The 23,208-nt window shown below is 32.4% G+C and overlaps 2 pseudogenes; both read left to right on the forward strand.

The window, feature by feature from the left end:
- LOC128180564 (uncharacterized) overlaps window positions 1–23,208 on the forward strand; it is a 33,292-nt pseudogene that overhangs the window by 9,092 nt on the left and 992 nt on the right.
- LOC128182488 (uncharacterized) lies at window positions 10,581–12,787 on the forward strand (annotated as a pseudogene).

Raw genomic sequence — 23,208 nt, forward strand, 5'->3', positions numbered from 1 at the left:
GCTAATGCATTTAGAATTACTAATTGCACGGTGCACAAAGAGGTTTCTATGTTGGTTGTAATTGATTTCATCTTAGTAATTTCATCAGATCTAAAATATTTTAGTATCATCTACCATGCATTGCTGTGAAAAAGTGTATTAAGCATGTTTACCACTAGACAGTCCATTCAAATAAAGACCACGGTAATATATTGCGTGTTAATGTCACACATGTTTTATCATTGATTTTTTATTTAAGCTATCATTTACAACCAGATCAATAGTTGTTGTTATAACACACCGCACACCAGTAGTGTGAATTTGCAGGAGAATTGATATACATCTGTAAAGGTTTTTGTTAAAATCCATTAATGAACATGTACAAGGGTTGTTCCCATTTTTGTTAGCAGACAAACGATTGTAAGCGGACATTTTGCATATTTCAAGAGAAACATTTCAGATTAAATTTAACATACATGTACTTTCTAATAAATTAGCACACATTTAGATTTTTTGCATGCACCATAAAAAGGGTACAACTTTATTATTTTGATATGATATGCTTTAAAGAGTATTTTCTAAAAAAAAAATTTCAATTGTGTACTCGTTTTTCTTTATCATAAGTAAATGTTTTGTTTAATTGCATAAGATGTACAATAATCCATATGACTTAACATTAATTTGAAAGTCATTTTTTTTAAAGTTTAAAGGTGGAAAAAATTAGATACTGCTGGAGGTGACCCACACGTGTCTAGGACAATGGTTTACAAATAGCATCAGCGATTCAAAAATGGAAGGACTGATATTTTTGATGACGAGCGAAAAAGAATGCCATAGCTGAACTTGCCGGAACTACGGAATTAAATAATAATAAACGAGTCACTGTACCTGGTATGGCTGAGAATTTTATTTCACTGTTCCTACAAAACATTAGATAGTTAATTTAATTTGATTTTCAAGAGGTTTGTGCATAATTATTGCCGAGACTGCTGTCTGCGAATGAAAAACTTAGGCATGTTTCAGCGCCAATCGAGTGTTTAAGAAAATAGAAAATTTGATGACAGGGTTAACTAAATAATCGCCACAGATGAGACCTGGTTATATCGTTTTGAAACTAAAAAACAATCAGGCAAGAGGAAAGGGTAACAGCCACCCAAGAAAGCCAGAGATATCAAAATATGCAATGACATCGTCTTTTGATGTTGGAAGTGTAGTGGCTATCCTCGGCAATCCGTTTGGGTTTTTTTGTTTGTTTGGTTTTTTTAATGAAATCTACATCATTTAAAACCAACTTTAACAATCAGTATGCTTTAAGATAACAACATATTTTAAAAATATTTTAGAAGCAAAACATGTATTAATTTATATTAAAAACATGAATTGTAACATCACTAGAATTTCAGTGTAATGATTGATAAATAGTTATATACTATAAATCATCTTAGGTTAACGTTTTAAGCCTTCTTCTGGCTTCAAAAAAAAATTTAGCTTATAGTCTAGCTCATTCGGCATCTTGAGACCCCTTGCTGTTTAGATGCATCATGGGGTTAGAAATTGTCATTGCAATACAGCACTGCTGCACATAGTTCAGAATGAAGTCAAGATATTTGGTTAAAAAACTAATTAATGACATAAGTAAATTGTGAACGGCTCAATTTACGTATGAAAAAATAAGAATTGACTGCTGTTTGTGACAGGTACATAAATCACATCCTTTAAGCATTATAAGTCAGCATTATTAGATATAATTATAATGATTCTTTTGTGGGCAATATTATCGACAAAATAAGTTAAACTTGTAATATTTATATCCGGTGTACGAGAAACAATTTAAGAATAGTTCGCATGCAACATAAACTTTGCCTTCAACATCATTTTTGAAGAGCAGAGATCTTCTAAACCTGCAATTTAAACAAAAAGAAGTATAAACTTTGGAAGACAAAAACCTTTTGGTACAATAGCATTGAATTTAATGTAAAACAAACACATACAAAAATTAAAATGAATTTCAAAAGTTTATTTTACTAAATTACTAATTTAAGAGATGTTTTATTTTGTCTTGGATAAAATATTACCAAATGAAGTAAAATGAGGCCTACTTCTTCTCATTAATGTACCATATTCCTACAGGTTTAAAAAGCTCTAGATCATGATTAATTCCGTCATGTGTTCTCTTCTTGTCGCTTTAAGTGTTATGAAAATAGGTGAATATAAGAAAAGAGATAAATCAAGATGCCGGTTATTGTTATTTACTCAACAGAGGCTTTCTAGGGCTTAAGAAAGTAATTTTGACTATCAAAATCGCTTTAATTTCTACAATTGATATTTTCTTTATTGCTGCGTCAGTTATAGTATATCAGGTTTTTAATTATAAGATTTAAAAAATAAATTTGTAACGCACATCGTGACACTTCTTTGGAAGCCGTCATTACGAATACGATCAACATATTTTGCTTATTAATTTCACTGACCTTATTTTCTAGCAGATGAGTGTATGATTTGTACATGTAGGTATATGATTATAGTTTAAGAATATACGACTGTTGACTTGGGTCGAGGACAACAGTTGATCTGTCGTAACGACTCCGAACTGTTGCCAAGGGCCGACGGCTGTACTTTTTCATATAGAGTTATATAGTAACTGTTTTACAGGGGTATGACAATATTAATTTATAAAACAATTTTCACAATTTGAAAAATTTAGACTCAACGAAGAGTTTGTAGGGAAAAATTTCGCATTCAGCTTCCGTAAAGTTAATATACATTTAAGTATAATGAATCTTATTTGACGTTATACCTTAATATTGATGCACTTACATGTAATAGACATTACTCTTTCATTTCTTTACAAAACAATGCTTTTAATGACGTACATTTTGCCTACTCAGAGTAGACGTTTTATTTAAAAAAGAAGAATATTAATAAATACTCGAAGACAAATTAACTTGTATTTATAACATTTTACCCCAGTATCAAATATGACGTTAATGTGATTTTGACGTGCATTGTGTGAAAGACAATCTGACATAACGTGTAAAATCAATGTGATGTGTGTATATAGGGATGTAAAGGGCCCAGTCTTCTTGTGACATCTTAAATCATATTTTGAACTACTATCTACGTTGGACATTGCTTCTGTGCGGTGAGTATAAGATATGGGGATAATCCAGGTTATTACAAATGCACGATAAAGTAAATACTTTAAAATTATTAATTTTTGAAAATGCACAAGTCATTATTCCATCAATCATTTTAAGAATTAAATTGTTAAAAATTTGTTTATTTATCACAGATGATGAATTTTATGTTGTTTGTGTTGATCCTTGCTGTCGTACAATCTGAGGAAAAAAACGAAAGTTGTAAGGACATGTTACAGGGTTATATGACAGGACAACTGTCGTCTGCTCTAGGAGTGTACCAAGTAGAGGCTCTAAGGCGCGAATTCAAAAGTTTTACTGACGTCATCGAGAAATCCATGAAGGCGTTTGAAAGAAATGTTGAGACAAAGCTGAGAAATATCCAAAGTATGCAGTATAATATTAATAGCATAGTGTCGTTTTTTAATTGTAAATTCATATCCATTTAATTTTAATTCTTTTCCAGGCACATCAAATGGAAGCGCTATTTATACAAGGTGGGGTAAAAAGAGCTGTCCTAGAGGTGCGGAACTAGTTCTGTCAGGTAATGTTTGACATGTAGATTTGTTTAAAAAAAACGTTTTAATGTGTGTCTTCAAGCTGACTTCATATTTAGTATAAACGTAGAATTTAATATTTTCATAAACATATTGACTTTTTTTCTATTTTTATTGATGATATTTACTCATAGTTTAAGTTGACAAGCGCATGAGAAGATATTGTTTCTAACACACAAATTGTCTATTAAAAATTAAATTTACATCATATTAACCTTTTTGCAATTATAAGAAACTATGCTTCAGAAAAAGTCACGTGTGGCGAAACAAGAAAATTCCAGCTAAATGTTTCCCTTTTTACTTTAATATATTTGATATGTTAATATTTACAAACTTGTAACTACTTTTGTTTAGTAAGTCATTAAAAATTTGCAAATTATCAGCAGTGTGAAATAAATGAAAAATACTCAAAAGTAGTATCAAACAGCATGTCTCAGAAATGTCATCATTGACATTGTATAGTTTAAATCACGGTAAAAAAATATTTAATTTAAAATTGAAGGTATCATTGGTTTAGCGTTTTCTTCTTTTATATTATATTTTATATATCGTAAAATTTAAATGTTTTAACATTGATTGAATTCACCGCAATGTCAAAACGTACTTTTTTTCTAATTAGCTGCACTGTCCTTTTTAAACGTTACTTTTATATCATTAAATCAGAGTTAATTCGTGAAAGATGTGTTCACAAATAAAAACATCCCAATTATTACGTTATATTTTGTAGAATCATTTAAAGAACAAATGAATACTTATATTCAAAAGACATTATATTATGAATTATGTCATTGATATAGTTTCTTAAAGTAAAAAATAGCAGCAGGATCAGAGGTTTATAGGATACAAAATGTTTTTTTCATAACCGTTCTTTGAAATATCTCGCAAATTCTATCATAATCTATCCTTAAGTCATGTATTTCTTGAAAACAATTAAATAGTTTTGTTTAATCCTTTTGCAAGTTATCTCACCCACAAAAAGTTTGCTATTTTATTCAGATCAACAGGATAGTAAGTATAAGAAAGTCAAAACATGTGTCTTATAGGATATGTTGGAGGATCACATTATACCCATACTGGTGCAGCAGTTGACGCTCTTTGTTTACCAAGAAACCCAGAGTGGGGACACTACAGAGACGGCACTGATGGAGGCAAAGCTTACATTTTTGGGACAGAATATGAAACAAGTGGATTTTTTGGCAAGTGGCACAATGTGTATGAACACGATGTTCCTTGTGCTGTATGTTTGGTTCGTAGCAGATCTGTTGTTAAGATGTTTCCAGGTACGCTTAAGAGTGAATTATTTTAATAATTGATAATACGTCGTCAATACATCAATAAATAATCGTATATACTTTTGGGCAAACGGTTTTGTATTGTATTGTTCAAAAAAAATTTGAGCAAGATTATTTTTGTGCCACTTAAAATATTTTAGGTAGAAAAACTTGTGATGACGGATGGAAGTTGGAATACCACGGCTACCTAATGGCAGGGTACCATGGTCATAATGCGGGAACAACATATAAGTGTGTCGATAGTGACCCAGGGAGCCTACAAGGCGGTCATACTTCTAACGACGGTTACTTGTTCTATATGGTGGAGGCAAGATGTGGCTCCCTAAAGTGCCCACCTTATGTCGAGGGAAGAGAATTTGTGTGCGCTGTTTGTTCACTAGAAAAATAAATACAAACAATTTATAGTGTTGCATTTGCTATTTTTAGTGTTTGATAAAGTGCTTCTAATTTGGTGGATGGACTTTTCAAAACAAATTATTTCAATGTATAATCTTACGTTACCTTAAAAATAAACTCATTCAAGAGGTTGTAAAATGAGAGGAAAATTATAAAAATCCTTATTTTCTATATCGTTTATAACGCGACATATGATTGGTTAACAAGTCGGGTGTAAATTTCAGTACCACCTGCTAAAGCCGGGTGTTAATAAAAATTTGACGTAAAAAGCAATTCTTGTTCATAAGTGCACCTATAGATCTGATTTTCAGCACAATCTTAATTTATATTAATTAGCTGTTGGTTCCATTTTTAACATCATTTACAAGTTGTAAAAATATTACAAATCTTTTTGAACAATAAAGAACTCTTTTATAAATGGGTAAAAAAAAAATTGTGTTAAACGACTGAATTACAATACATGCATTGTTTATAATGATTCATTAATTAAAATGCTATATGATTTATTTCTCTTTATTCTGAGTAATCTTTGACCCAATTTTCAAGTTGCAAAGCACTAGTAAAACAAGATAATTTCATTATCTGTATAACATAGGAAATAAAATTGTTATCCAGGTCTAAACAGGGTATACGGGGAAGTACCCCGGGTTGTATTAACTTGCTGTATTTTTTTTCTTTTTTTTTTCACTTCCGTGAAGCAAAGAAAATGCTTACGTTAGGTAAATATCGGTACATTAAACTTTGGGGGATTTCAACTAGGATTTGAGATATCAGAACGTGGGTATGATAAGGCAACTCTCAGCGATCGATTGAGAAAAAATTCCTCTGTTCGATATGACGTCACAATAAGCAGCATGATGTCATATTTTACTCAGAAACATGTCTATTTGAACTCTATCTCTGATTTAAATTATAAAAACTACAGGCGTATAATATCACTAGAAACTCTTCTAACTGAATGTATCTTCGATTTCTCTGTATTACCTATAATTATCATTGATGACGTCACAAGCATGTTTAATAGAGAAGATCAATTCGGATAATATGAAAGATGACTTTGGTAAAAATCAACAGTATATATGACCTTAACTACTTGAAAAATGCTGCTAGAATCCTGTGCTTCGTTGATGGAAGTGACAATCACTTTGTATTTTCAATGAAATTTAAGAAGTTGAGAGGGTTTCCGATAAATATTGATAATATTTATTTTATGCGATTAACAATAAGATTCTAGCAGCAATACTAATGAACATGAACTAATTGCCGATCGAATTATTGTAGCAAACTTACAAATGAACTTTGGGGTTGTGTTACACTTTTGATTTTTGTTAAGGTAAAAAAGTGTCAACCAACTCAAAAATCCATAAAACGAAATACAAATTCAAAGCAGAGCAACACGGACCTCCAAATAGATAGAGGTAGCATCAGGTGCGTAGGAGGAGTATACATACTCTGCTGACCCGTCACACCCACCGTGTGCTCCTTATCACAATTGGGCATGACATAATCGAGTTAAATGTCAAAATCGGGAAAATGTCATAGGAGGAAAAAAACGAAAAGCTGATGATTTAGTTTGTTTGTGACAGTCAAAATACAAACCTTGAGCCAGCACGGACCTTCATAACATTGGAGATATGATCAGGTGGCTAGCAGAAGTGAGCATCCTCTGCTCACCTGTCTCACCCGCCGTTTTTGACATAATCGGGAAAAAAAACGGAAAAGTCCGTAGACAATTAGGTAGTTAATTATGGTCTAAAAATTAGTACAAAAAAGTCAGTCAGCATGCGACTGAGTGGAAGATTGCATTGCTGACAAGTTCGTTGTATTGACCATAGAACTTACGAAAAGATGACTTCAAACGAGACTGTTGATAATCCTGCTTTATCAACTTTTTTGTCAGCTTGCCTCGCCTTAAAAACTGTTCATACGAAGTGCATGCCCTAGCGTATCGAATTAACTGAGAGACAAAAACACATTATTCAGGTGATGAAGGTATATTGCTACATAAGTAAGGAAAGTTTATACAAAAAAATTTGAAGTAATCGTGTTTATCATAAAGTTTTGTTGTTAGGTTGTTAGGTTATCATCAATGTCCATTTCCAATAAAATATCGAAATATGAAACAGATGACACAGACTCTGTGGTATCTTTTATTTTTAGTTTACTGGAATATATTGAGTCGACGTAATTATGGAAATAACAATTGTTTATTGATAATACATAGTCGAGATACCTGAATGTTGAGTTAAAGGCAGCAGCGAGTGATTTATTTTTTCACGTACAAGTTCTTGAATAAATTATGCTCTAGAAGAATACAAAAATATGTCTACTAACAATGGGAGACAATTTGTACCCTTGGGAATTCCAACAGATTGTTGGAAGACTTGATTTCCAAAACACTAAATATATGGTGTCCATCAGAAACTCAAGCATCTTTGTATTGTCAATTTCAGAGTACGTGTGTGTGCCATCCGAATAGAATGGTTTTTAACAAAATTATTTTTTAGATTTCAAATGACAAGGTAAGCATTTTTACGACTCATTATTTACTTCATATTTTCAATTTTGATGAAAACTACTTTTACATCCTTTAAACTTTTGATTAAAAGCTCAGCTTGTGTACATCTACAGCAATAGATATGATTACAAAAAAATCATCATATACAAAACATATTTGTTTTTGTTAATATATTCAATTATGCATTTATCTTTTCTCTAATTCATTACATAGCACACCAGATATAATTCTACAATTGAAATAAAACCATCTTTGAATTACACATTATTCATTTTATTGAAACTTGTATTGCAGATACATTCAAACTGTTATATGAATGTTTTTCTAGTTCTATTTCATATATGCAGAATATTACTAAATCGCTTAAGGTGGGTCGCGGGTTTGCTTTCGTCATCAATTTCTGTACGCAACTTTGACGACTCGAGCGGCCGATTTGTGTACATTTGTTTATGACGTCACAATGGAGACATTTCACACTATTTACATTATATAACCTTACTCCACAGGTTATATTAGAAAAAGATAAAGATATCGCTTTAAAAATTCATGTATGAATTATAAGGAGGAAGTGCAGGAACAAAACATATTTACGTTGATAATCAGTAAAAACTGGAGCTAGCGATACTGTGTTTCAGTATAAGTGAATACATCAAAACTCATTAATGTCAATAGTGTAGTCACAAACTTGGGTATGTAAAATAATTCGACGATTAAATCTTTAACAAAGAAACATTGCTACACTTTAAAATGAGCATGAACTATAGTTCAGTATATTATGTATGGCTATTCGGACCCAGAAATAGAGAGGAAAGTAGTCAAGTAATTTTATAAATTTGCCAATAAAAAGTCCATAAGATACGTACATGTAGAAAGTGAATTTTCAATATCACCCATATTTGAGACTGTTTACTAATCAGAACATGGAAATATTTAGATGGGGAAACGGTTACTCTCGCACATATTTTTACAAATCTAAAATTTCTTCCGTTCCCTGTTAATAATAAACATGAAATATTTATTTTATTCTACAGTATATATTATACAGGACATGTAATGTACAAACAATATTATGCACGTTCCAATATTAAATACGAGAGATGTGGTAAGGCATTGAACTCTGTTTACTGATATTAATCAAACAGATTAGTTTATACATTTTTTAAACAGTCTTTTTAACAATACATATAAAGAAATTGATAGAAGGTGTTGTGCCCCCTTTAAATTCATCTTCACAATTTAGATATACGTAACAATAGAAAATTAAACAATATTATGACAAGTTGTAAATCCTTATAATTGTTTTCTTTTTCTGTAGTTAGATATTTGCGTCTGACTTATTATTATAGAAATTTTCATTTTTGCGGGAAATGGCTTTACTTTTTATGTCATATATGTATATAAAATTACGTCATAATAACATTACCTGTCATGGATTCAATATTTGAATTCTGAAAATGCGACACAAAGGAAGGATCATTTCTGCAAAAACTAGTAAGAAGTTATCCAATTTAAAACGTTTCACCAAAAAAGAAGAAGAGGAAAGTGTTGAAGAAAATCAGACAACAGAAGAGTTCGACAGTCAGGCCAATGTATGGAACGGGGAGAGGAGAGTGATAGAACTAGACATTTTGATTGAGGGTTTGCGATCCTGTGTCCATTGCTCCAATCCTTTGAGACTAGAATGGTGTGTCAGTGAGAGGAAATATGGTCTAGCCTCCATTTTTTACATAAAGTGTTCGGAGTGCAATGGCATCAGCCCAGTATATACGGGGAAAAGCACAACACAGCAAACAAGTCTGGTCCCGCTAAATGTTTTGACGTAAACACAAAACTCGCAGCAGGTAAGCGGGCCTTATGATTAGATTCAAATACATAATAAAAATATAACAGGTTAATATGTACCTATAATTTCATGATTAAATTTAAGTAGGTTAATATGTTTATTTGTAAGTATATCAATTTCTGAGTATACATAAATTTCATGTCGTTCACAAACGTTTGGGGAAGTGTAGAATGTGGGCGCCAATATATAAATAGTGTCTGTTTGGGAGGGTAACAGTTGAAATTGACACCCCGAGAAAACCATTGTCAACCGACGCGAAGCGGAGGTTGACAATGGTTTTCGAGGGGTGTCAATTTCAACTGTTATCCTCCCAAACAGGCACTATTTATTTTGTTATACTGAATGTCTTTTTTAAAATTTTTAAGAAAATTTTACTGCTTTTATATAGGAATAACGTGAATTCTACAGCGAACCGTACGCGCATAATTTTCGCGCATGTAACATTTTTTAATGTTACCCGTTGCCAAGTGCGTTGCTAACGCTGAGGGTAATAGTAAATATTATTAACTGCGTCTTAACCAATCAGATTTCAGTATTTAACATGAAAGTATAACAATCTGAGATAATTGACAACATTTGAGAAGAATTCCGAATAAAAATAAATATACGTTTAACACGATTAGAAAAAAAGCCACTCTTGCACGCTTTGCACGAATTGTCCGAAACGTTTCAGTTTACATGAAAAGCTATATTGCTTACACAAAACATTTCTCGCATGGAATTTGCATGCTTTTTGTTGTATATGCATTCCATATCAAGTTTTTAATTCAATTAATATGATTAAAATATATTTTTAGATTTTGAATGACAAAATATTCATAGATTTAACATGATGACAAAGATATACATATGTTTTAAATGTACTTCCCATTCTCTATGCAATATTATATGATTGGCTGGCATATTAAGATTGGATTTTTCACAATTACAGCAATGATTAATGTTGGCATAGGGGAGCAACAAATGAACAACATTTTAGCAGAATTAAATATTCCATCAATTCACCACAAAACTCTAAAAGAAAGAGAGAGAGAGAAGTTGGACGTGCATTCGAAGAAGTTGCAGATAAATCATGCAATAATGCATTGCGGGATGAAATAATATGTACTAACAGGTATCACTTCAATTAAAGTTATATACAGTATTTAAAAAACACACAATGGAAAATGACTTCTATTTCGTTATGCAAAGTAAAATTAACTCTAACACTTCACATTAATAATGTATATATAACTGTTCTTACAAAGGCACGCACGCACACATTTCCAAACCATGACATAGGCGTCGGAAGGGGGGGGGGGGGGGGGGGCTTGGGGGGGTTAAGCCCCCCCCCCCCCCATTTTTTTGGCAAAGTTAGACCTAACCATAAGGGACATAGCATCATAGAGGGTTCAGCCCCCCCCCCCCCACTTTTTCTCGCAGCAAAGATAATTGTTCCTAAATTTACCTTGAAAGATTGAGAAGTTGGATAGGCATACCCCCCCCCCCCCCCCCCCCCGGATTAGGATTTCCATGATTTTGATTTTGGGAAGTAGTTTTTTTTCCTCAATATTTCTGAGGATTAGTCTAGCCCCCCCCCCCCCCCCCCTCCACTTTCAATTTGCTCTTAATCATATCCAAAGAGTAAAATATGAAATGCTAATCTCATGAATTATACACACAACAAATGATATCTACAAATAATTTTTTTATCTGTTCTAGCGGTGACGGAACCCAGGTTCCACAGGTTTCCTGTGATGGGGCATGGCAAAAGCGAGGGACAGGTCAGAATTATGACAGCCTTTCAGGACACGTAACCGTTGTCGGCAAATACACCAGAAAATGTCTCGGATTCGGTTTAGCATGCAGATCATGTCGGAAGTGTACATACGCCAGATGGAATAAAACGCAAGTTAAAAATCATAACTGCAAGAGAAATTGGACAGGATCCGCGAAGGGAATGGAACCATTTTTAACGGTGAAATGTCTCAAGTCATTGAAAGAAAAAGGCTTTAATGTCAAAAAGCTAACCATGGATGATGACACAACCACATTCATCAGAGCTAAAAAAGCAATCTCCCCGGAGTTAACGAAATCTAGCGATAAAAATCATGTCGTCAAGAATCTTACTAGCAATTTATACAAACTTCGACAGGAAAACAAAAACTTGAGTGTGAAGATTATTAACTATTTCAAGAAATGTTTTTCATACGCAGTCCAGCAAAATCGAGGTAGCCCAGCATCCCTGCAGAAAAATTTAGAGGCTATTGTTCCCCATGCATTTGGTGAGCATGTCAAGTGTGATGTACACTGGTGCGGATTTTTGAAAGCCCCAAATTTGTACAAGCACAAGTCGCTACCGCACGGCAAAGACCTACACGACGAGGGTTTGCAGAAGTCACTGTCTTGTGTATTCGCTAAATATGCCGCTAATGCCGACAAACTTGCTGATTTGGAGTCTTCAAATTCAAATGAGAATCTCAACCAAATGATTGCAAAGAAGGCGCCAAAATCACAACACTATTCTGGGTCAGAGAGTTTAGCCTATCGCCTATCTGCATCTGTAGCACAGAAAAATGAGGGACACAAATATATGTTAGAGGTAAGTATCTAAATAAAAAAAAAAAACACGTTTATTATTCGTAAATTAGGGGGGGGGGGGGTGTCAGGGTGATGGGTGACCGAATTACCGGTATATTTTTGTGTAAGAATGTTTTTTTATAATCTTGTTATACATAATTGTCTCTTCTAATTACTTAGGTCAACAAAACGTGCAATCTTTCACCTGGAAAACACACAGCAGAAAGGCTTCAAAAGTTGGACGTGAAGAGAAACATAAAGAGAGCCAAACAGGGCACTGTCCAGGCGAAGCGGGATAGGCTAAGGGCAAAGGAAAATAGGCATTCTGCACAAGCACTAGAGGAACTTAAGGAAGGAACAACGTACGAGTCGGGTGTTTTAATAAATAAAGAAGAGGCTCAGCTTGAAGAAGAGATACAAGAAATCCCTTTACCAGCAACCGACAAAAAACGGACTGTGGTCTCCCCTGCTCCGTCTTCTTCTAGTTCAATTATTGTTCTTGATCTAGAAACTACATGATTTGGTAAGTGTTTACTATACATTTATATTATGAATTGATGAAAATATAGAATCTAAGTAATTATATGTTTCAAAGATGTAAGACATTTTGTGTATTTATTTTCAGCTACAGAAAGCAGTATTATACAAATTGCGGCAAGAGATTTAAAACCATCTGATCATTATGTGAGATTTATCATGCCAGAAAATGGTTTTGTCCCGTCTGCCGTATCAAAGCTGACTGGCATCGAAGTGCATGGACTGACCATGTATTATAACCTTGTTCCGGTAGAATTTACATCATGCAAACGTGCAGTTGATGAATTCCTGGCATGGCTGAAAAAATACAAATCGCCGCTGCTTGTTGCGCACAATGCAAAGTTCGATGCGCGCATCCTAGTGTCCACCATGTGCAGACTTAAGATGGATGACCACCTTGAGGACATCGCTGGATTTAGTGATTCAATGCATCTTTTCAAAAAAGAATATCCAGGAAGAGGCTCCTACAAACTGGAAAGTCTATCAACCGACCTAATGGAGCAGCAGTTTGAAAACATGCATAATGCCGAAGTCGACGTCAACATATTGACAGCTCTATTGAAAAGAGTGTCAAACGTACATGAAAAACTGATAGACATATCATTTTCAACTGAAAGTGTTCTCGTTAACAATCAAAAACTGATCAACAAAAAAATGTATTTGTCAAGTTTCAGTGGTTTAATAAATGAACAGGTACTCTCTAAAACACAGTGCAGCAATCTAGCCGCGCAGGGAGTTGGCGAATTTCACATATCTTTAGCTAGAAAACGGGCAGGAACGGAAGGGATAAAAAATATGCTGAGGGGGAAAATCACAAAACTTGACTCTGTTTGTGAAAAACTTTCCAAGTTCTACAGTTCAAATAATGCACAATGAATCATGGTTAATGCATGCATGTGATCTTACAAAAACAACGTGTTATACATGATTGTATAATTGGGGTCAAGTAAGCCTTCTCTTTTCTTGTCTTGTCAGACAAAATGATCTCTTTTGTGCTTTCAAATTATCCAAACACTCATTATTACCATTTTTCAAAAAATATTATGTATTTTTAATTAGTTTAATGATTATAAGCTTTTTTATCTTTTGAAAAAAAATCACTTTTACTCAAATGTTATAAATGTATGAATGTGTACATGTACGAAATATCAGATAAAATGTGCTTATACTTCCACATTTTTTTAAATTTTTTTTTTGGGGGGGGGGGGGGGTGGGGGTGCTACATAGTGCTATATAATGTTAAAGAGAAATCCTAGACATTCATTCAATATAACTCTGAAAAAAAGTTGCAGTTTTAACAATTCTAAATTGATTTTCTTGTAAATCCTATAAGAAAATTTAATGAAAGAGATTAATAACGAGTTTTGACGTTGTACTTACAAGCATGACGTCAAATACGGAAAAGCGACAATTTTCGGTAAATAATCGGAAATATAAAATTAAATAGCAAAAAATCTAGCGAGAACACATATCAATTTTTTTACATAATTAATTTGTAAATCACCTTTACTTTACGTACAGAAAATGTTGTTAGATTCGTGTAAGTTGTTAAAAAGTTATTTACAATATCTTTAAATAACTTCAATTCGAAAATGAAGAAAAAAATGCTCACTTTCCTATATATTTCATTAGAAAAGCGTCAAAACAGCACAAAAAACAATACTAAGTTTGAAGCGGCTTTGCATGAAAATAATTTAGGCAAAGTTAATAATTTTTTTATATAATAAAGTTTAAATGCTAACAAACGAATTGACAAATTTTCAGGGTATGTTTTCTCGTGAGATTGTTTAGGGGGTAAACCCGCGACCCACCTTAAAAGGTGTAAACATATATCTAAATCAAGATGCTAGACCTTATTAATTACTAAGCAGAGGCTTACAAAGGCTAAAATAACAAAAAAAGAAATGTTGGTTCTCTAACTCGCTTCTAATTCAAAAATAATATTCCAATTCATTGGTGCTTAAAACATTACTTATTCATGCTTAGCTTACATTGGTTATAAAAAAAACCGGACGTTTTTACTGCAAATCGTGACAATGCCCCTTCAAACCTTTCATAAAGAATACGATCAATATTATTTGCCAATATTGCTGACTTGTTTTTCTAGAGTTATTGATTTGTGCATGAAGTTATTTGATATTAGTGTAACTAAATTAATAAAATTATTTTTTAAAAATATACTGTACTTACAAACTTCTTTTTTTTTAAACATCACACATTTATAACATACGCATAACAAAGATACCCAAGTACAGTACTTAGTTGAATTTTTTTCTTCAAAATGATGCTTGCTGTTGTTTGGTTAAAATGGCATTAAACATATGTAAACATGAATAATGTTGATTCAGATCAATGAACTAATTATGCTGTTGTCAATCTTAGCAATTTCAATTTTGATAAATTAAGTTTTCTTTTGTAGTAACTTATTTTAGATTTGAGCTGTTTAAATAGTCATCACATGAAGCAAATTTTGTTCTGACGTAGCTTCATTTTTCTCGACAAACTTTCAGTTGTTTTGATTGTTCTTGTTTCATTAATAAAATGGGTCTTGAAAAATTACATGAACTTTATTAAGATTTCAAAAAAAGAAAAACAAGAAATGTAAAGCTGAGAATTTAAGATATATTAAGTCACATATACCTTCCTTTGAATCGAACAGTGTCCGTAAAGTTAAAAAAAAACATCAAAGTAAAGTGAATCTTATTTGGATTGATACCTTGAAGTTAACAGTGATGCAATTAACAGACATTCATCTTTCCTTTCTTTACAAAACGACTTACTTATTCCCAACTCACAATGTACAATTTATTCTAAAAAGAAAAATATCAATAAACACTTTTAGAACAACTCATTACATTTTATTTATAATATTTTATCCTAGTATCAAATACGATTTTATTGTGATTATGACGTTCATTACATGAAAGACAATCCGACATAACGTGTATAAATCAATGTGAGGTGTGTATATAAGGATATAAAGGAGTCTATCTTTTCGTGTTATAACAAGTGGTATTTTGAACTACCCTTTACGGTTTAACATTGCTACTGTACGTTAAGCATGCCATAATTAAGGTCTTCCGTTTCCAACGGAAGACCTTATTGTTATTGCTTTGTTTCTGTTTCCCTATTATTAGGGTCTTCCGTTTCCAACGGAAGACCCTCTTGTTATTCTACGGTTTCTTTTTCTTTATTAGGGTCTTCCGTTTCCAACGGAAGACCCTCTTGTTATTCTACGGTTTCTTTTTCTTTATTATTCTTTTTTTTCTTTTTCTGACTTTTTTGGAACGCTATTTCTCAAAAACTATCCAACCGATTCGCACAAAATTTTCAGGAAGGATAAAGCATGATCGGCGCTACATATTATAAAATATTCAAATGATGACGTCACTTCCGGTTTCAGATATTGACGATTTTGTAAATTTTTAAGGGTCATTTTGTCCACGCATCTCCTCCGAAACTAATCAAGATAGAAGCTTGAAATTTTTAGGGATTGTAAACGAATGTATGTAGATGTACCCCCATGCGTCCAATGATGAAAATTGCTAAAGGCCTCAAAGCTCGCCTGAACCTGAAAATTGGCACCAAATTTTTTCACGAAATTTTTGCACATTTTCTGTGATATCTTTTGATGTATAAATATTTAGTTAAAACATATCATGCAAAAGTTGTTTCAAATTACACGGGCTTTCGTTTAATATCAAGAAAAAGGGGCTGGCCCCTCAAATTAGGGGCCAAAATGGCTGTAAAGTCTTCTTACAATAACTCTTTACTGAATAATAATTTGTTATTAATTATAGAAGCAAAAATGTTCATTGTTGGGCTGTTTATTTATACAGTACCATACTTAAGTCATATGTTACGTAATTAGGGGTTTCAAGGGGCCAGAAATTCAAAACTTTGATCATTAATATCTGAAAAAAGAGAAATATTTTTAAAAGCAATGTAGAACAAAAGTTGCTCAAAATAATGTTTTGTACAGTATGCTACCTTAAATGTTTTTGTTTATGACCCCATTTAGGAGTTAAAGGGTCGGCCCCTAAAACATATTTGTACATATATCTCAAGAACGGTTAACATTTCTATAACACTTGTAGAACAAAATATGTTTGTATTTGCAAGACCTTTCATTTGATATCAAGAAAAAGGGGCTGGCCCCTCAAATTAGGGGCCAAGAGGGCTCTTATGTCTTCTTACAATAACTCTTTACTGAACAATAATTTGTTATTAAATATAGAAGCAAAAATGTTGTTTGTACATCTGTTCATCTAAACAGTACCATACCTAAGTCATAAATTATGTAATTAGGGGTTTCAAGGGGCCATAATTCAATATTTTGATCGTTAATATCTGAAAAAGGATAAATATTTTGAAAAGCAATGTAGAACAAAAGTGGTTAAAAATAATGTTTTTAACAATATGATACCAAACACTTTGTTGTTAGTGGCCCCGGTAAGTGGTTAAAGGGTCGGCCCCTAAAATACAGTTGTTTAGATATCTCGAAAACGGTTGACAATTCATGAACACTTCTAGAACAAAATATGTTTATATTAGCGAGACCTTTTATTTGATATCAAGAAAAAGGGGCTGTCCCTTCAAATTAAGGGCCTGAAGGGCTACTAAGTCTTTTTATAATAACTCTTTTCTGATCAAGAATTTGATATAAATCATAAAGCAACAAAGGAGCTTTTATTAAGCTTAATTTAAACTGAAATCTGTTTTAAAATCGGACGATGCATTACAGAGATATTGGATTTAAAAATTGAGTTTTCCGGAAATTTTGATTCCACGTTCTTGGTTAAGGAAATAGTGTTGTGTTCAAAGATAAATTAACTCGTACCTAAAATAATTCGGAAATTGTTAATTCGTACTTAAACACAATCGATTTTTATTTGTTAAGTCGTTCTTGAAATCGGAAAGGTTTTTGTTAAGTCGTACTTAAAATAATTCGTATTTTGTTAAGTCGTACCAGGACTAATTCGATTTTTTTCATCTTTGTATTTTAGTTTTTCTTGCAATTGGTATAAGAGCTCTGCTTCTTACAGGAACTTACAGCTTTACTTCCAACATGAAAGGAAGACCCACTCGTTGCTTTGCAACGAGCTTTGCTCTAGTTATTCTTTTTTTTCTTTTTCTGACTTTTTTGGAGCGCTATTTCTCAAAAACTATCCAAACGATTTGCACAAAATTTTCAGAACGGATAAAGCATGATCGGTGCTACATACAATAAAAATTTTAAATGATGACGTCACTTCCGGTTTCAGATATTGACGATTTTATAAATTTTTAAGGGTCATTTTGTCCACGCATCTCCTCCGAAACTAATCAAGATAGAAGCATTAAATTTTCAGGGATTGTAGATGAATGTATGTAGATGTACCCCCATGCTTTCAATGATGAAAATTTGTAAAGGCCTAAAAGCTCGCCTGAACCTAAAAATTGGCACCAAATTTTTTAACGAAATTTTTGCACATTTTCTGTGATATCTTTTGATGTATAAATATTTTGTTAAGACATGTAATGCAAAAGTTGTTTCAAATTACACGGGCTTTTGTTTGATATCAAGAAAAAGGGGCTGGCCCCTCAAATTAGGGGCCAAGAGGGCTGTAAAGTCTTCTTACAATAACTCTTTACTGAATAATAATTTGTTATTAATTATATAAGCAAAAATGTTCATTGTTGGGCTGTTTATCTATACAGTACCATACTTAAGTCATATGTTACGAAATTAGGGGTTTCAAGGGGCCAGAAATTCAAAATGTTGATGAAAAAGGAGAAATATTTTGAAAAGCATTGCAGAACAAAAGTTGTTCAAAATAATGTTCTGTACAATATGCCACCTAAAATTTTTTTGTTCATGACCCCATTTAGGAGATAAAGGGCCGGCCCCTAAATCACACTTGTAAAGATATCATAAGAACGGTTAACATTTCGTGAACACTTGTTGAACAAAATATGTTTATATTTGCAAGACCTTTCATTTGATATCAAGAAAAAGGGGCTGGCCCCTCCAATTAGGGGTCAAAAGGGGTCTTAAATCTTCTTACAATAACTCTTTACTGAACAATAATTTGTTATTAATTATATAAGCAAAAATGTTCATTGTTGGGCTGTTTATCTATACAGTATCATACTTAAGTCATATGTTACGTAATTAGGGGTTTCAAGGGGCCAGAATTCAAAACTTTGATCATTGATATCTGAAAAAGGAGAAATATTTTTAAAAGCATTGTAGAACAAAAGTTGTTCAAAATAATGTTCTGAACAATATGATACCATAAATTTTGTTGTTAGTGGCCCCGGTAAAGAGTTAAAGGGCTGGCCCCTAAAATACAGTTGTTTAAATATCTCGATAACGGTTAACCATTCGTGAACATTTGTAGAACAAAATGTTTATATTAGCGATACCTTTTATTTGATATCAAGAAAAAGGGGCTGACCCCTCAAATTAGGGGCCAGAGCTATTTAGTCTTTTATGATAACTCTTTTCTGACCAATAATTTGATATAAATCATAAAGCAACAAAGGAGCTTTTATTAAGTTTAATCTTAAACTGAAATCCGTTTTAAAATCGGACGATGCATTACAAAAATATTGGGATTTAAAAATTGAGTTTTCCGGAAATTTTGATTCCACGTTCTTGGTTAAGGAAATAATGTTATGTTAAAAGTTAAATTAACTCGTACCTAAAATAATTCGGAAATTGTTAATTCGTACTTAAAAACATTCGGGACTTTTTTTATTAAGTCGTTCTAGAAATTGTAAAGGTTTTTGTTAATTCGTTCTTGAAATCATTCAGACATTGTTAAGTCGTACAAAGAATTATTCGATTTTTAAAAAAATATTTTTTTTAATTTTCTTTGTAGTTGGTTTTAGAACTCTGCTTCTAACAGGAACTTCTATTTTTACTCTCGACACCACCGGAAGACCCACTCGTTGCTTTGCAACGAGCTTTGCTCTAGTTATTCTTGTTTTTTTTTTCTTACGCATTTTTGTGCAGGCGATTTATCGGAGATGGCTGAATCGATTTTCATGAAACTTTCAGATCCGATAGATATTTATTTTCACTAAATACATATCTTTTTATTTTGATGACGTCACTTCCGTTCTTGAGATAATGACATTTTAGCGATTTTCAGAGGGTCGGCTTGTCCAGGGATCTCCTCCCAAACGGTAAAAGATATTGAGTTCAAATTTTCAGGGATTGTAGAAAAGAGATTGTAGATGTGCTATTTGGCATTCATATTTGTCTTGCTCAAACGGCGTTAAAGCTCGCCTGGTCCCGAAAATTGAGACTAAAAAAACGTCGTAATTTCTCCTGGTTTTCTTAGTTTATCTCTTTTCTGAAAAATATTTTGTTAACACTTGTAAAGCAAAAAAAGTTTATATTTACAAGACCTTTCATTTGATATCAAGAAAAAGGGGCTGGCCCCTAAAATTAGGGGACCAAAGGGCTTTAAAGTCTTTCATCTGTAGCCCTTTACTGAGGGATATTTTGTGAACAGTTATAGAATCAAATATGTTTATCTTAAAGTTATGTATCCAAGCAATGTAATGATTTTATCATGTGTTACTTAATTAGGGGTTTTTAGGGGCCAAAAGTCCAGAATTTTGATCACCAATATCTCAGAAAGGAAAACTATTTTGAAATGCAGTATAGAAGAATAGATGCTCAGAATGATGTATTAAACCATATGCAATTTTCAAAATTTCGTTAAACGGCCCCTATAAGGAGTTAAGGGATCGGCCCCTAAAATGTTCTTTCCCATATATCTCATGAACGGTAACGAATTTCTAGACATTTGTTGAACAAAATGGGTTAGGATTTACATGACCTTTTATTTGATATCAAGAAAAAGGGGCTGGCCCCTAAAATTAGGGGACCAAAGGGCTCTAAAGTCTTTTATCTGTAGCCCTTTACTGAGGGATATTTTGTGAACGGTTATAGAAGCAAATATGTTTATCTTAAAGTTATTTATCCAAGCAATGTAATCACCAATCACCAATATCTCAGAAAGGACAAATATTTTGAAATGCAGTAAAGAAGAAAAGATATTCAGAATGATGTACTAAATAATATGCAATTTTCAAAATTTTGTTAAACGGTCCCTATAAGGAGTTAAAGTACAGTCCCTTAAACGTTCTTACCCATATATCTCAAGAACGGTAACGAATTTCTAAACAGTTGTTGAACAAAATGTGTTGGGATTTAAATGACCTTTTATTTGATATCAAAAAGTGACTGGCCCCTAAAATTAGGGAACTTAAGGGCTCTAAAATTTTTCATCTGTAGCTCTTTACTGAGGGAAATTTAATGAAAGGCTATAGAAGCAAATATGTTTATCTTACATTTCTGAATCCAAGAAATGTAATTATTTATTCATGTGTTATGGAATAAGGATTTTTTAGGGGTCAAGAGTCCATAAACTATGACCAGCTATATCTCAAAAAGGAAAATATTTTGAAATGCAGTGTAGAAGAAAAGATGCTCAAAATGCTGCACTTTACAAAATGCAACCTTCGAAATTGGGTTCAGCGGCTCCAATAAGCAGATAAAGGACTGGCCCCTAAAACTTTTTTTTTCTCAGATATCTAAAGAACGGTGACGAATTTCTAAACACTTGTTGAACAAAGCTCTTATCCCTGAAACAAAATAGTATCTGGCCCTTAGAATGTAGACCCCGTTTTTCAATTATAAATCATGTTTAGCTGTTAAATAGCAAAATCAAGATCGAACATATATCTCAAATTCTAAAATCAGACGGAAGACCTCCTCGTTGCTCGCAACGAGATCGTGTCTAGTTGAATAGTTCTTATTGTTAGAAATAAATAATTGATAACATTCTTGTAAAAACAAAAAATCTGGTAACCCTAAAAATATGTTAGTCATTGTTTCATAAACAATATTTTTAATTAAATTGTTAACAATTTGTTTATTTATCACAGATGATGAATTTCATGTTGTTTGTGTTGATCTTTGCTGTCGTACAATCCGAGGACAAAAATGGAAGTTGTAAGGACATGTTACAGGGATATCTTACAGGACAACTTTCGTCTGTTCTAGGAGTGTACCGAGTAGAGGCATTAAAGAGGGAGTTCAAAAGTTTTACTGACGTCATCGAGAAATCCATGAGAGCGTTTGAAAAAAACGTTGAGACAAAGCTAAGAAACGTCCAAAGAATGCTAATTAACATTAATACCATAGTGTCCTTTTTACATTGTAAATTCATACCCATTGAACTTTAATTCTTTTCCAGGCACATCAAATGGGAGCGCTGTTTACACAAGGTGGGGTAAAAAGAGCTGTCCTAAAAGTGCGGAACTGGTTCTGTCAGGTGATGTTTGGTATGTAATTTGGTTTGAACAATTATAGTATATAAATCAAGCAACTTTAATAAAACAAATCAAAACAAAACCAAAAAACTAGTGATTTTTAATCTGTGTCTTTAAGCTAAATTTTTATTAAGTATCAATAAAGAGTTTAATATTTTCTTAAACATTGTTTCTAACACACTTAATGTCTATCAAAAAAATAATATTTACATCATATTCAATATTTTTGCTATTATTAGAAATCTTGGTTCAGTAAAAATCACATGTGGCAAAACAAGAGTATTCTAGCTAAATGCTTCCCTTTTTACTTCAATATGTTTGACATGATTATATTTACAAACTTGTAACTACTTTTGTTTTGTAAGACATTTTAAGTTTGCAAATTATCACCAATGTTAAATAATTGAAAAATTCTAAAAAGTAGTAACAAACAGCATGTATAAGAGTTGTCATCATTGACATCGTATGATTTTAATCGCGGTAAAAAAGTGACAAATTTGACATTAAAGGTACAATTGGTTTAGCGTGTTCATCTTGTATATTATATTTTATTTATCGTAAAATTAAAATGATTTAACATTGGTTGAATTCAACGTTATGCTTAATGTCAAAACCTATTTTTTTTATTTCTAATTAATTTCATTCTGGCTGTAACATCTCATTTGATTGGCTAAACAAATTCATATATATCGTATAACATAACTTGCCATGTCATAATCCGTCGTGCGTGCATATCGTATTAATCCGCTTGACGTTACGTTTAAATCTTGTACAAATTAACATATTTTAACTAATTATTTGGCCTTATTATCTGATTTAAATAGTAGAAAATTAAATTATAAGGAATGAATTTAACTTCTACTAATGTTATACGAGTATAACATAACTTGAAACAGTTTAAGGTTTTTATTTAAACCGCTTTGCGGTTTATAAAGCGTAAACTGTCCCGCGTTATGTTATATCGTATAACATAGGTAGAAACTAAATTCATTCTTAATTAGCTGCAATGTCATTCTTTAACATCAATTGTATATCATTAAATCAGAGTTTTGCATGA

The sequence above is a fragment of the Crassostrea angulata genome, chromosome 4 (genome assembly GCF_025612915.1).
Source record: "Crassostrea angulata isolate pt1a10 chromosome 4, ASM2561291v2, whole genome shotgun sequence".
Classification (NCBI taxonomy): Eukaryota; Metazoa; Mollusca; class Bivalvia; order Ostreida; family Ostreidae; genus Magallana; species Magallana angulata.